The following is a 15,129-nucleotide window of genomic DNA, read 5'->3' on the forward strand; positions in this document are numbered from 1 at the left end:
CTTTGAGTGTTAAATTCAGGAAATGATTCATCTAACAAACAATTTAAACTGTTAAATGGTCTACCGCTCTTCTTTTCCTGGGTGGATGTGCGATCCCTTCAGGAGAAATCTTCAGGAGTAATTTAGCACAATTTCTGACATCATCTTGAGAAATTGTGCAATTTCGTGTCCTTTATTTTTATAATATCAACAACAAAGCAAACAGGACTGAAGGTAATGAATCACATATACTCTTGCTGCTGTAATGTTTTTTTTTTTTTTGTTTGTTTTTTTGAGAGTCTTTCTTGTGGAATGATCCGCTCCACCCAGCCTTCCTCTCTGCCCGTTTGTGTGGCACGTCTCATTTGCAGGCGTTGGAGGACTGGTGTGGATCGTTTCCCATCAGTGACACTGGCAACACTTGGGCCTAGTGTGCCAGTGCTCTATGAAAGCCCTCGGAGCTCAGTTGCTTTTTGGATTTTCGTTGTGCTTTGGTTGGGGTTTTTGCACCAAACAAAACTGCATACACCATTTACTTCACCCATGCACTCATTCACATGCAGAATGGTTCATTTGGTTAAATGTCTTTTAATTTGCGTTTGTCTGCATTTCACTTTCTGTCGTGCCATTCATCAATGAGTTGTTTTTGCGTCTTCGGACACAAGAGGGCAGAGTTCCTGATTGAGCGAACCACCTGGTGAGCCACTGTCACGTTAACCACATCAAACACACCCACGATGATGTGATGGCTCTCGACAGGTGCATGCTGGGTGTATCAGTTACAGTAAAATACCCATGGTGAATCTTCCAACGTGCTGATTACGTGTATTTTTGATCTGTCTTTTTACAATTTCTGTCACATTTGTAACTTATAACGTCTGAGGAGCAGAGTTAGATGGTCGAATTTGGAGATGGAGAATTTCGTGATGCACAAGTTTAAGAATGCGCCAGAGAGTGGTGAGTACATAAACATTGTTATAACCCTAATAAGTAGAACATCAACAACCACTGCGTTGCAAGTAACCAAGCATGTAATTCCATTTAATTGCGCAGCATCTTTTCTTCTTCTTCTTCTTCTTCTTTGTTGCTTTAATGCATATTCCTGTTTTTAAGCGAGTGTATAGTGAGCACTGACAAGAGCTAGACTTCACCTCCACATTAAAAATTTACACTGTAACGTGGGTTTAAGGACGTTCTAGCTGAACTATCTTTTGATTTTATTTGAGGACAGAAGTAACTTTTTACAACCTCTACAACCTACATACATCTTAGAAAAGGGTCTTTGACTTTTTAAGCTGTCTTCTTCACTTGAATTCCTGCATGTCAAGATTCACCATTGAACACTGTCATTTACTGCTAATAGAGAGCTGCCGAGAGTGGCAGATGCCCTTTTAATTCCCCACTGACAGACTGAACTGGACTCCTCTAATTTGCTCCAAGGCCCATGAACCACTGCCTCAGAAGTGGATAGTAGATGAATTTTGAATCATCTTACAATGCAGTCTGGCCTGAATAATCAGTTCAGTGCCACCAGAAATTAGAGACAGGGTGCATATATTATTCTGCCCTGTGCTGTCATTATCAGGGCAGGCGAGGAAGGCTGTCTTTTGTCACTCACAAAAACCGTCAGGTCTGCTGAATCATTTGCAAATTGGGTACTAAAGAGAGTACAGGACTGATCACCCAACAACAGTCTGTTCTTTATTTAGATGTGCAAACACCTAGCTGCAAAATCTACCTGGCCTCTGCAAAGTTCAGTGTCAAGGTTTCTGATTCAACTTCGCCTTCTTTCGAAGTGCATAGAGAAGAGCAAATGTCTGACAGTGTTAAGGCTAAAGCAAAAGCACCTGTACCCTGGTGAAAGCTACAGGCTGAAAAGTGTCTGCCAAGCATAAAAAGTTGTTCTTCATACTACAAGTGTTGCTGGAGCTTCAACCTCTTTAGAGCTTTGTGAATCTCATCCATGAGAAATACTTCATATTATAGGCATGCTGCATAGGCCTCAGAGGTCATGTTCTGTCTCTGAGGTGCGCAGACTTTCTGTAGGTAAAAAGAGAAAGGTTTTTCTGTACTCTTGTTTACCTAGGGCTCTAGTGAAACACCTGTGCTTGGATAGAGGTGAAGACATGTAGGAACTACTTATCGATAGTGTGGAAAGTCTTACCATAGTGTATTCATTCTTTTGGTAAAACTAGACAGCTAACTACAGGTTTATACTTAATACCGAGGATGAGAACAACACTTACTCGGAAGAATATGTCAGTGTTGTCTTCATTTTTAGTTATCAACTAATTCTTCAGTTGTATTTATTTTTATTTTATCTTTTGTTAATATACACAGTTGATTATAAATTTGGCAGCACGGTGGCACGGTGGTTAGCACTGTTGCCGCACAGCAAGAAGGTCCTGAGTTCAATTCCACCATCAGGCCGGGGTCTTTCTGTGTGGAGTTTGCATGTTCTCCCCGTGTTTGCGTGGGTTCTCTCCGGGTACTCTGGCTTCCTCCCACCGTCCAAAGACATGCAGCTTGTGGGGATAGGTTAATTGGATAATTCAAATTGCCACTAGGTGTGAATGTGTGAGTGAATCTGAGTGTGAATGGTTGTCTGTCCCTATGTGTTAGCCCTGCGACAGACTGGCGACCTGTCCAGGGTGTACCCCGCCTCTCGCCCTATGACAGCTGGGATAGGCTCCAGCACCCCCCGCGACCCTGAAAAGGATAAGCGGTAGCGAATGGATGGATGGATGGATTATAAATTTGATGATCGTAAATTTCGTAACACAGTACGTAAGGGACAAGGATTTTTTTTCCCAAAATTCTTTACCTTTTCTCCCCTACCTCAGTCTCAATGCATTTAGTATGCAAATTGTATGTTATGTTTGACTATATGATTAATACAATATAATGGCAGTCTACTCATACATAATTATACCCTCATTAACACTCAAAACTTTTTTCTTCCCCAGAGTTGTTTGTTATGCACAGTTTACAGTATTGCTTTATATTTTTAAGAAAATTTAATAAATATACTGTTTACTGAAGTATAAGTGTAAGAGGCTATTAGCCAGCTTAGCTGGGACAAATTCATGCATTATGAGGCCCATTTTATCCACAATGGTTGAGAGCTGGTAATTTTAAGCTTTTTAATGGTTAATAATAAGGATATTTATGTTATTACAGAGCCAACTGAAGAACTGCTGTGTGTGTGGAGTTGTGGTTTTCGACAGAGGGCAAAGCCTTTAAAGAAATTATTGTTTCGAGTTGCAAGATTCTGTGTGTGAATCATTGAAACTTAATCACATTAAGGTGATTATTATATTATTATGGGGATCTAAGTAAGTGCTGTATTTAAAGCCAGGCTGCATCACTAACAGCTCAGCAGTTGCTCACTTCAGAGCACTGATGTCTTTGGCTAATGTTGATTTAAGCATTTACTGCTGTCAGCACCAAGTCTAAGAAACCCCATTTGTTTTAAAGCGCATCCAGCAAGACCAATTCACCATCACTAAGTTAATAATCATAGATGGATGTACTTCATATTGCATGAAACACATTTGAATTTGATGCCATCATTTGATTGCAAGCGTTAACAATACGAATGTGATGCATTTTCACTTTTTGATGAGAGAATGAATAAACAAAAAGCTGCAGGACTGCTTAAGGGACAATGCAATAATTTCATAATCTCAGGGTAATTGCATTTCTCTATCTTCAGTCAAGTTCATAACTTCGTGCCATCGTATCCATCTGTGCAAGTGTGAAGAGAAATGTCAGATTTGCACTCACAGGTATTTTAAGAGGCATGAGAGCAAAAAATGTTTGGCTCCCCCAGAATGCTCTGACTAAAAAATTCTGTTTATGCTGTAAAAACAAAAGGAAAAAAAAATACACTAGAAACACTCTTAAGATGGAAGCTCTAAATAAAAATACTGGAATTGCCCAGAACTTAATACCGACGATGTATAACCCATATATAAGGTTATTTATTTTTATCACTGCGAGCAAAAAGACATTAGGCTTTTAAAGTTATGTGTGGATCTCTTTTTCTTATCTGCTATAATACAAAACGTGACATATTATCAAAATGTATAGCAAAGGTTTGGCTATTAGTGCTTGCAGACATTACTGCAGGTACACTAGTGGCAGTCTCAATTCCCAGACCTCAGTTTGGAAGCTGTATGTGTAAGCATTTTAAAATTCCTTTGAAGTCACATCTGAGAAATAAAGATTTGTTGATGTTCTTGTGCTTTGTACATTTCTCTTTATTGTCCCCAAATGCTCTGCAAACACTGCATATATCTCTTTTTGTACAATTGATCGAAAACATTTTTTTAGACATCAAAAGTTGTTAGAAGAATTGTTTTTGGAGTTGTCTCAGTAACAGCAATAGCACATTTTTTAGTCTTGTCAGTGTTTTATGCAAAGAAAAGGTGCAGTGGTACTTAAGCTGATGTGTTTTGGCTGTAAACTCTACAAATAATGGATTGTATTCAGTGTGTGAGATGGGAAATGGTAAAAGAGCTTCAGAGTTTTATCAGTGCTGCTCAAAATCAGGCTGTGCATTCCAGTTTGGCTTCAATCAGGGCTGAGTTTGTAGAGAGCTCCTGCTGTAAATGAAAAACTGTAGATAAAGCAGAAGTTGGTCAAGCGACCACATATGGTACGGAGGGTGTGAGGCTTGTTGTGCTTATTCTCAACCAGCAGGATGCACTGCAGCCACATCAGGCACCAACTTTAATGTCAGGAAAACTATCAAGCTGAAAAGCACCATTTCAGTGAGTCTGAGATGAATATTTATGTATGTGGGAAAATGAATACCATTTTTCACATAAATGAATATCTGCACTCAAATTAGAGGTTGGAGAAATGACTGAGATTATCTTGTTGCTTAATACTTAATTGAAGCCAGCTTCTAATTAGCTTGGCTATTATCATCCAACTTAGGAACAATTCCAGATTTCTTAAACTTTTCAACATTGTGAGAATAGAATTTGGCCTGCAGAAATAAATTTAAACCTACTGCATTATGAACAACTCTAATCTGTGTCCTCTTGTCACAGCCTCACCCACTGTGACCCCTTTTTAATTCTCATCCTGCTCAACATTAATTTAGCTAAGAGCAAAATCTCTAAATTAATGCTCCTTCATTCCTTTTTCTAACTGTGTCACCTTCATTACATGCTATGTAAGTGCCGGGTGTCTTAACCTCTCACAAACCAAATGGAAGTTCACTACGCTATAGCTGCAGCAAATTTTCTTCACTTTAATTCTGAGCACTGTGCTGGCTAAGACAAATGACACACCGTTTGCTGTACAGAATGGAGATGTGCTCTGAGCATTGCGGCTCTGAATGGACTCCCCACGGTTTTTGTAAGAGTATAATTCCTCTGGTTGTGTCTGCACTGCAGGCTGGTGGCAGCTCTGATTGTGGCCATACTGCATCGCTGCCAGTGTGAATGAATTGTTCCAAAGTGATGTCCTGCACAAAGAGCTTACCTGGGAACAAAGCCCGATAGATTTCATAGCACTGTTACAGTGCCAGAAATTCTGCTTCTGAAAAACTTGCATCAGGACAACCCAAAGGTGTTTTTTAGCATGTCTGACATCCATGTGCACATGAAAAGCTCTGGTGGTGTTGATAATTTCTAACTCGTGGGTAATCAACTCTCACCTGCTGGCCCTCAGCACACTATATACAGTATATTCTAAACACTTTTCAACCAGCAGTTTGCATTCTGTCACCCCCTTCTCTTTCTTTTTCCACATCCATTTGAATTATTGAGCTCTTTCTTTCAAGGGGACCACTTCCTCTCCTCAGATGTGTAGGCCATCAAGTTTGCTTCACCGCTCCTTCACCCGAGGCTGCAGCCGCCCCCATGTTGCCTCATGACATTGAGGAAATCACTCACATGTCCCTCACTTACTTTTCACTCACTCAGCCACTTGGTCCCTCTCAATCTTTTTACAGCCTCCCACCCCCTAACCCTGTCTTTAAATCTTTCCCTTTTGCTTTTCACAATCTCCATTCCTTTTTCTCCAATGTTCCTACTTCTATTTAATTCGACCCACCTTCTCCTCCCCTCCCCATTCCCGCCCTTCTTCCTTTGCTCTGTTTTTCTGTAATGTCACGGCCCACTGCTGGGTGTCACCGAATTGATGGAGGGAAAAAATGGAGGAGTGAGGCTAGGGAGGGGCTTGACAGGAGTATGTGCATGCATGGACATCTTGGTATGGAAGACAGGGCAAGAGAGAAAGACATACAGAGAGGCAGACTGACCGACATTGTGCCGGGGGCAAGGGGGGCGAGGGGGTGTCTTGTGTGAAATGCTCAATTCCGGTGTAAACACGTTTGGCAGTTAGTGCTCCACTGTTTGCAATAAAGCCATACAGTCTGGTGCTTGTGACTCCTAATGGTATTCCATTACAATCTCCCAAAGGACCCCTTTTTGTATATAGACACACAGACTGTCGTAAGCTTCAACTGTCTTATTATGCAATTCTGTGTCACCTGAAGCCAAGTGCATAGTCTGGCACTAATGTATACACATGGAAAACGGTTGCATACCGATTAAACAGTAATACTGCATCATATGTTTATCTTGGCGACAACTGCCATGCCACTGCCTCTATCTGACTTTAGAAGAAGACCAGAACTGTGTTTGTAGCACACCTCTGTTGCTGTAGGTTCATTTTGTACCACAGGAAGCACTGAAGCAAACCTTTTAAATATCCAGTTGAAAACCAATGGTAGCGATACATGATCTAAAACCTAATCAGGGAGACATTTCAACTTGGTACAATTGCGGCATTATAAGAGTCGATAAGACCTTGCTGTTTAATACAATGATTTTTACGTGTCATCTCTCTTTATCGCTATAGGTCAGTCAATAGAATTGATTCAATCAGCAGCACAGTAGAAAAGCACCAACTGAAAAAAGGAAATCGCCCATTCAGTGGCAAACACAATTCACGCTGATGGTAGCAAACATCTCACATCTCCTTGTCACACAGACATGCATGCTCACACAATTACTAAACAACGACTTGGGGATTGGGGTTTGAAGGTGTTTATGCACGAAGGATTTGGACTGTGCATTGGGTGTGAATTCTGTTTGAGGAAAAGACAGATGTGTGCTCAGCCACCAAGACAGTAAATTTAGCGGGAAGTGCTTTTGGAAAGCCCCCCACAGCTATTCAAACAGATTAACAGCAACAAACAGGCAAACAAAGCACTATAAAACACTGACAGTGGATGGTCGCCAACTGACCGATGGCAACAACTGATTAATGTTTTATATGATGCGTCATATGGAAGGTTGGGAGCTTTGCCGGAGAAAAAGAAGACTGGTAGTTTTGTGTGTGTCTGAGTGTAGGATTAGGGTTGGGAAATGTCTTTGGCATGAGTGGGTGGTAAAATGCCCCAACTCTTGTGATACGTGATGATCTGAGGAGGAAGTGGGAAGTGGCTGATCCGGTCCATGTTATTAGTCGAGCTCTGTTAGACCATGTAATAGCCTCATAGCGCAACAGGGAGTCGCTGTTCCAAGAGCCAACTCTGCCCAGTATGACATCCTGATATGGAAGGTAACAGTACTACAGCAAAACTCACTGGATGGCTGTGCACAGGTGTGTGTGTGTTTATGTATGTGTGCGTGTGTGTGTGTGTGTGGCTAGTTCCTCAGAGTGTTTGCATAAGTGCTGATTCTGCTCTTCCAAACCCTTCAACTCTGCATTTTTTCACAGACTTTCCCTCCTCTGCTGTGCCCTCATCTCCTCTCCTCTCTTCATCGACACACAGCTTGCCTCCTTGCCCTTTGCCTCAATTCGTCACACATACCTTTTCATTACCCCTTTCCGCCCCTTTGTACCTTGCCAAAAAACAGAAAAAGACCCTCTACCACTTCCACCCATAACAGGGAGTTAAACAAGGATAGAGGGCATCAAGCTATATTCAATGGAAACACAATAGCTTGACAAAATAAAACAGCCATGAACCACAGAGATGATACAGTTGTGGTCCAAAGTTTACATGCACTCGTCGTGGGCATGAATGTCATCGTAATTTTAGGCTTTTAATGATTTCTTTGAATGTTCTTTTTCCAGGGTGAAATTACTCTACAGCATACATCTTTAATAACTTAACTTAATAACATGTATACATAAAGGCTCAAATATCTACATACACATATCCCCACTACTATTTGGTTAGAGATCTCTTAGCAAGTTGCTCTTCAACCCAATGCTTTTGGTAGCCATCACAAAGCTCCTGGCAAAATTATGCATGGATATTTGACCACTCTTCTTGGCAGCATTGGTAGAACTAATTTAACATGCTTGTTTTACTGGCACGGACCTGCTTTTTAAGGACAGTCCACAAATTTTTAATATCATTGAGGTCAGTGCTTTAGGAGAACATTCCAGAAGCTTAATGTTAGCCTGCTTTATCTATTCCAAAACTGATTTTAAAAATTGCCCTGTCAGAACACCCAGTTGTGTCCAAATTTCAACCATTTAGCTGTTGATTTGAGATGAAGTTGAAGAATTTGGAGGTAGTCCTCCTCCTTCTTTATTCCACAGCCCCAGAGCATGACGCTACCACCACAATGCTTGACCGTGCTTCCAGTGGTCCCTCGTTTATCGCGGTAGTTCCGTTCTAAAAATAACCCGCGATACGTGAAATCTGCCAAGTAGCCAACTTTTCTTTTTTTTTTTTTTTTTTTTTACAATTATTATAGATGTTTGAAGGCTGCAAAACCCCTCACTACACACTTTATACACTTTTCTCAGACAGGCATGAACACTTTTTTCACACTTTTCTCTCTTGTTTAAACTCTCTCAAAGTTCAAACCTTCATAGAAAAATGAATCCAGTATTATAGAATGAAACCAAAAGCACCCACGGTTGCCTTTGATTGTGCAAAACGTTTTGTCAACAGTGTTGTGTTTGTTGGGGAGAAAACTTGACGGGGACTACATTTGAGGAGCTGGACGCATTCTGTACTGTACAGGAGACACTGCATGAGATTGATTGACAATAGTCTACAGCCAATCACGACGCAGAACACAATGTGCTGTAAAAAATGAAACAAACAAACAAACAAAAACCCATGACAAACCGCACAAAAAAATCTGCGAAAAAGCGGGGCCGTGAAAGGTGAACCGTGTTATAGCGAGGGACCACTGTGCAGTGTTTTTAGGTTTGAAAGTCTCGCCTTTAGTCTTCCAAACATACCTCTTGTCATTGTGACCAAATAGCTAAAACATTTCTCTGGAAGGCATTTGGCTTGTCCATGTGGGGGGCTACAAATTCTCCTCAATCTTGAAGGGATTGATTTTGGAGCAAGGGCTCCAAGACACTTTCTTGGTTGGCGTCCACACATTTCATGGTTATATAAAACCTGGTTCACTGTGGACAGTAACATTGGTGTTCCTGCAGTTTCCAGTTCTTGACAAACTTGAGCCTTGGTATTCTTGGGTTGTTCCTGAACATCCTAACCCATTTCTTCTCATCTGGGGATAACAGTTGGTGTGACACATCTGAAAAACTTGTAGTTTGGTTGAGTTGTTTGAAAGGATGATCTTGGAATCTGCATTTGTTTAGAAGTGGCTCCAAGAAACCTTCCTGTTTTTGTGTTAATCTCCAATTCTACCTCTTAGAGCTTGGACTTTGCAATTGTTTTGATCATTAGTCAAGCTAAGGAGCTTTGCCAAATATTTCCTTTCAATACTGGCTAGAGAAGTGAGCAGTTCAATCATAATAACTAGCAGGATGTTAATAGGCCTTGTTCTTACTTAAAAGACATTCTAGAACTTTCAGCACCAATTAAAGTAAAGTAGTTATTATATGTAAATATTTTAGCCCTTATGCATATATTTTTGACCATGTGTGAATTAAAAAATATCAAAAATAAATTCAAAATTGTGCACCCAATTCTTGTTTGCTCTACAGTCTGTCATGTATTTAATATATATTGTTAATGGTTACTTTCTATATTCCACCCTGGAACAAGAACAGTTCAAATAAATAATTAAATCTGAAATTACTATGACATTCATGTCCGTGATTAGTGTATCTCAATTTCTGACCACAGCTATGAAGGGAACACAAACCTCCAGTTTGGATGGACTGGAGTTTGTGACTAGAATCACTTGATGATAGAAGGCGACATCAGCAAACAGCTAATGGGAGGAAGTTATTGAGGATGCCCGAAAAAAGAAAGGCAATCAAGATCCCAACAAAGAGCAAAAAAGTCAAGGAGTTCCAGAAAATAACTTGGGGATAAAATGGGTATGTATTAGTGTTAAAAGTAAAAAAAAAAAAAAAAAAAAAAAGTACTGACAGAGCATATTGTGTGATGAGTCACTCCAACTCTGACTTAGTGCTCAGGAGAGTGTTGATTTTATTTCTCTGGAGGGCATGTCACCTGTTTCCTGTACTTCAGATAACAAGAGGTTGCCAAGTAGCAGAAAAGCATTATCACTATTATAAGATTACACTAGGAAATATCTACCTGCAGATCTTAAAAAAGGAGCTGTGTGCAGTTTGATAATAGAGGCATAAAACTTTATACATTACTGGTTTTAAAACTTTGTCAATATATACTCTACAGAAAAAAAAGTGAATGGGTCTATTGCTTGTGCGCAAAGAAGCTTAGATACAGATCATAGCATAAATGCACACATACACACATGCTGTCACTCCAAAGTGTGCTCATTCAACCATACAGCATATTTAGCTAAGTAATAAAACAGCATTGTTTAAAGAGAGAAAATACAGCAAATGAATCAATATACGGCCCTCATGCCAGGGCATTTTATGTGGCATCTGTTTTTCATTCCTTTGCTCGGCACAGAGAGTTGGCTGGCTGCCGTACCATTGCAGCCAATCTCTCGCCGCCAGTGTTGAGGTATGCAATCTGCATTAGGCTTCATCTCATTTGAGCTCACAGTGGCCTGGCTCAACACGCGCTTGTCTTCTGCCTGGAGTTTGGATGTATATCTGTCAGATTGAACGCAGAACAAATTCAAAAGGCAACTGTTGAGCTGTACTGAAGAGGCATAAGACAGTGAGCCAGTGCATCCTCAATGCTACACCTCCTGTGATATATTGATCCGTAACTTTTCTTCTTTTTCTATGTTTCTTTGCTTGCCTGCATCCTTCTCTTCCTCTTTTCCTGAAATTGTCTCCCATTTCGCTCTCTCTATTTGCTTTATTCTTAGCTATTGTAGTACCACTGGGATCTCATTAAGCCACTAACTTCAAATAAATAAAACAAACAGCAGAGACAAAATGAGGAAAATATATATTATAAAAAAACTGACTTGTAATGAATTTCCCTTTCCATGTTCTGACACCTTTCTGACACTCTTTTGTTGCTTCCTTTTCTTTGTCTCACTGGTTGCCTGTGTCAATTCAGTTAATTTCAAACAGACTTTATTGGCATGACTGAGGCAATGTGATGGTGCCAAAGCTTTAGAAAAAGAAAAAGAAAATTATGTGCCTCTCCATGTCTTTCTCACTTCCCAGCCTTAGTGTATCCCAACTCTTTTCCTGCCAGTTGAAAACAAAACTATCTCAGTAGTCTCTTAACAGAGATATTCCAGTTGCTCTTCCTGAGATGAAAAAGATGCCAATATAATATGGATATAAATATAGATGGATGGATCAGAGGCCATGGATTCTACATCGCTCCTTGTTTCTTCCTTTCAACCTCTTCCCCCCACTTTTTCAATTGCCCTCTATTGTTTTTTGCCTGTGTTTGTGCACAGTAGCAGGTACTTTACCGCCTTAGTCCCAGCTCATCATTTCTTTTTCTTTTTTTTCATCATCATTTCTTGTTGGATTCTTTGTCCAGAGGCAACGAGAGAGCTGTAGCTGACCTGCGAGTCACCTTTGTAGGGGCTAGAAATTGGGAGGCTTGACTTGCTGTTGCAAGGATCAGCCTTGTTTTACATAGCTGAACTAGGATTGAACCTGGCAAGGACAGAAGTGTGGGTCATAGAAGTGAGATAAGTACCCTGGGAAAATCTCTTATTATTTGAATTGATCAGCCTTTACAGGGTGAGTACCACCGAACATCTTCCAGTGGAGTATTTTGTGCCTTGTGCTCCTAGGACTTCCACTAAGATCAAAAAGCTGCTGATGTCGATTGAGAAAAGGGAGAGGGAGAGAGTGGGGAAACAAAGCAATGGGAGAAAGCAAAAGAGAAAAAAAATAGAAGGATAAAAGAAATCTTGATTTTGTCTGAGAGAGTATTGATTTTTTCCTCTGGGTTGGCCATGTGCGCACAGCCTGTTATTAGTTTAGAAACAAAAAATGGAATTGTGTGTGTGTGTGTGTGTGTGTGTGTGTGTGTGTGTGTGTGTGTGTGTGTGTGTGTGTGTGTGTGTGTGTGTGTGTGTGTGCTATTGGTGCCTGGCTGTTTGCATATATTTCTTCTGTGTGAGAGTTCACGTTGCCTGAGTGGCAGCACTTGTGTATGAGTTGTGTGTGTGTTTGTGTACAAAGTATTTGTGTGTTTAGGCCTGGCTTTTGGACTGGTGCATGGGCCCGTGTGCTTTGGAGCCTCTGGCTGGTTGGAGATGTTGGGATTAGAGAGAGATTAGAGCAGTGATTACACAATGTCTTCGCTCTAATGATCCCAACTGTTTGTTCATCTTATCAGCTGCACTGCACTGGATTCCACGACTGCCGCTGATACGAGATAACACTACTTCCATCCCTTCGACTCTCCAGTCCCCTAACTCTAACCACCACACCAGTAGGAAAGCGGAGTGACCCCAGCTGAGGGGGCACACAAACCCTCAGGTAAAGATAGAGCAAAAGATGGACATGTGCTGTAGGAAATTCATAGTAACACTAGGTGACTCACATGGCTGACCTCTCAAGTCCATGGAAGCATTAGCCAGAGTGCCCATTGTTCACTGAGACAATACACTGACCCCCGGAGAGCCCTCGGTATGCAGTGCAATGTACCCGCACAGCCACAGCATATTACAGAGGGAGCAGTGGGTGGAAGCAGTGATAAGGTGTCCAATGTACTCTGCTATACAATGTGGTGTGAGTGTACATTTTCTGGCTGCTGGGGAGAAGTATGAGGTTATTAGTGTGTGTGTTTGTGTGTATGTGTGTGTGTGTATGAGGCACATATTCCTCTGTAAAAGGAAAATGTTGTACTTGGTTTCAGTTGGTGCAGTAGCCTATGAAATAAAGGAGAGCTTGTGATGATGGGGGTGTGTATTTTTTTTAATAAAGTAAGGATTCACAGATCTGTGTGCTTAAGTGTGTTTGCCTAAATATGACTGTGTGCATGAGAGAATACAGTATACGTGTGTATCACCATGTGTGTGCGCACTTCTCTTCATGCCTGCATGGCACTCTGATCTCCCCATTACAAGGTCGATTAAGCCACTAATCCCCAAAATACACGCGTCCAACAGCACGACACTGGAAAAAAGTCTCTACCAAGGAAAAAAATGTCTGAATCTTCCCTTTCCTGTTGCTCGGAGCTTAAGCCACACACCAGTGCTGCCTGCTACAGAGTAAGAGCACGGAAATGTGTTTTACCTCCATAACCACACAGGCAGGGGATTAACGGACACCGTAAACCCTGGAAAAGCAGCTACTTTTACACTCCTATGGCCACAGAAGAAAAAAAAATGAATACACAGTCATGGTGACACAGCAGGATTTTGAGTCTTCCATATTGAGTATCTTCTATGCTAAGTAAGATTCACGGGATAACTGATTTTCAGAAGTCTTGACTGTGGGTGACATTCACTCAAACAAGTCTTCCAACTAAGGCTGGGATTATATTCTCTTGTGGGCATGGACAGCTGTGGCCACCACGGCTGGGAAGTTTTTCTTATTTTATAGTTTTTCAAGTCAGCTTGGTGTCTGCCTGCAGGATGAATGTGTAGTTGTTACAGTGTAGTCTAGTGTCTTCAAAGACAAGTCTACAGAGTCACCACAAATTGGAGGGCACACGTCCACATGGAGTTTTAAGATCAGCCTCTGATGACAAAATTACCTTACCTGGTCCCAGGTGTATCTTACCCTAACTGCAAAGGTGGAAAGTAACCCTTCTGTAGAGGTGATCATGAAACTATTTTTCCTCCCATCTGAAACAACCGATATAAAGGTTTCTGCAGCAACTTGTAGCTATATTTACAGTTAAAAGGACAAACAACTTTTGAAGAGGTACAGTGCTGTGAAAAACCATATGCCCCCTTTCTGATTTCTTAATTGTTTTGCATATTTGTGAAAAAAGAATGTTTCAGATAATAAAAACAAAATTTAATATTAGACAAAGGTGAACTGAGGACATACAAAATGCATTTTTGAAATGATAATTTATTTTAAAAGCTATCCAAGCCTACAGAGTGCCAGACGGGTTTACATAACAAGTTAATTTTATCAAACGCTACCATTTCTAACACACAGACTAAACAAGAAGAGCCAACATAATAAAATCCAGAAAATAGGTTCACTTCTCAAAATATAAAAATTAATCTGACAAGATTCAAATGGTCCAAAACACAGAAGAGTGGGTCAACAGCCCAGTACCATGACAATATTAAACATACTAAAAAGCTCCAGTCTGTCAATCTCTAGGGTTCCAAGTTACACCACATTTACAGCAGACGACAACAGTGTATTATTGGCATATATTTATCCACACAGCTGCTACAAGTAGCTTGACTTAACTGGCAACACTTTTTTAAAATTAACGTTCTCAGATTCGTAAATTAGTAGTTGCTTTTCACCTGTGAATAGGCTGATAGGGTACACCCAGGTTTGTAAGTGTGATAACTTGAGAATGGTGCGACACAGGATTTTGAAATTCAAATGAAAAATCTTGAAGGAGTTCAAATTTCAGTGGCCAACTTTTCTAAAAATCCCCTAGAATTTTCACATTTATACCATAGGTGCTTTTACAAGGAGGCTGAGGGAAACTACTGCCAGCTGCCAGTAATTTTAACTATGTATCACCTTATTACTTATAAATGCCTTGTCCTGCATGGCCATGTTTGATAACTAGTTTTTCACTCAGTAACTCCTCATTAAGGAGCAAATTGCTGTAGATGGATAGTCATCTTAACATGCTTTGCTCTCATAAGCCATACAAGGTTGGAGTCATTCTCCCCTACT

The 15,129-nt window shown here is 40.6% G+C and overlaps 1 protein-coding gene across 1 annotated transcript in view; it reads left to right on the plus strand.

Annotated features, from left to right (window-relative positions):
• Positions 1 to 760: 760 nt before the first annotated feature.
• adgrl1a (adhesion G protein-coupled receptor L1a) overlaps positions 761 to 15,129 on the plus strand; it is a 151,986-nt gene continuing 137,617 nt past the window's right edge. Inside the window, exon 1 of the mRNA XM_026164639.1 lies at positions 761 to 936. The gene's annotated coding sequence lies outside the window, so the exon portion shown is untranslated. The remainder of the gene's footprint in view (positions 937 to 15,129) is intronic.

Source organism: Astatotilapia calliptera, chromosome 4 (assembly GCF_900246225.1).
Source record: "Astatotilapia calliptera chromosome 4, fAstCal1.2, whole genome shotgun sequence".
NCBI classification, from domain to species: Eukaryota; Metazoa; Chordata; class Actinopteri; order Cichliformes; family Cichlidae; genus Astatotilapia; species Astatotilapia calliptera.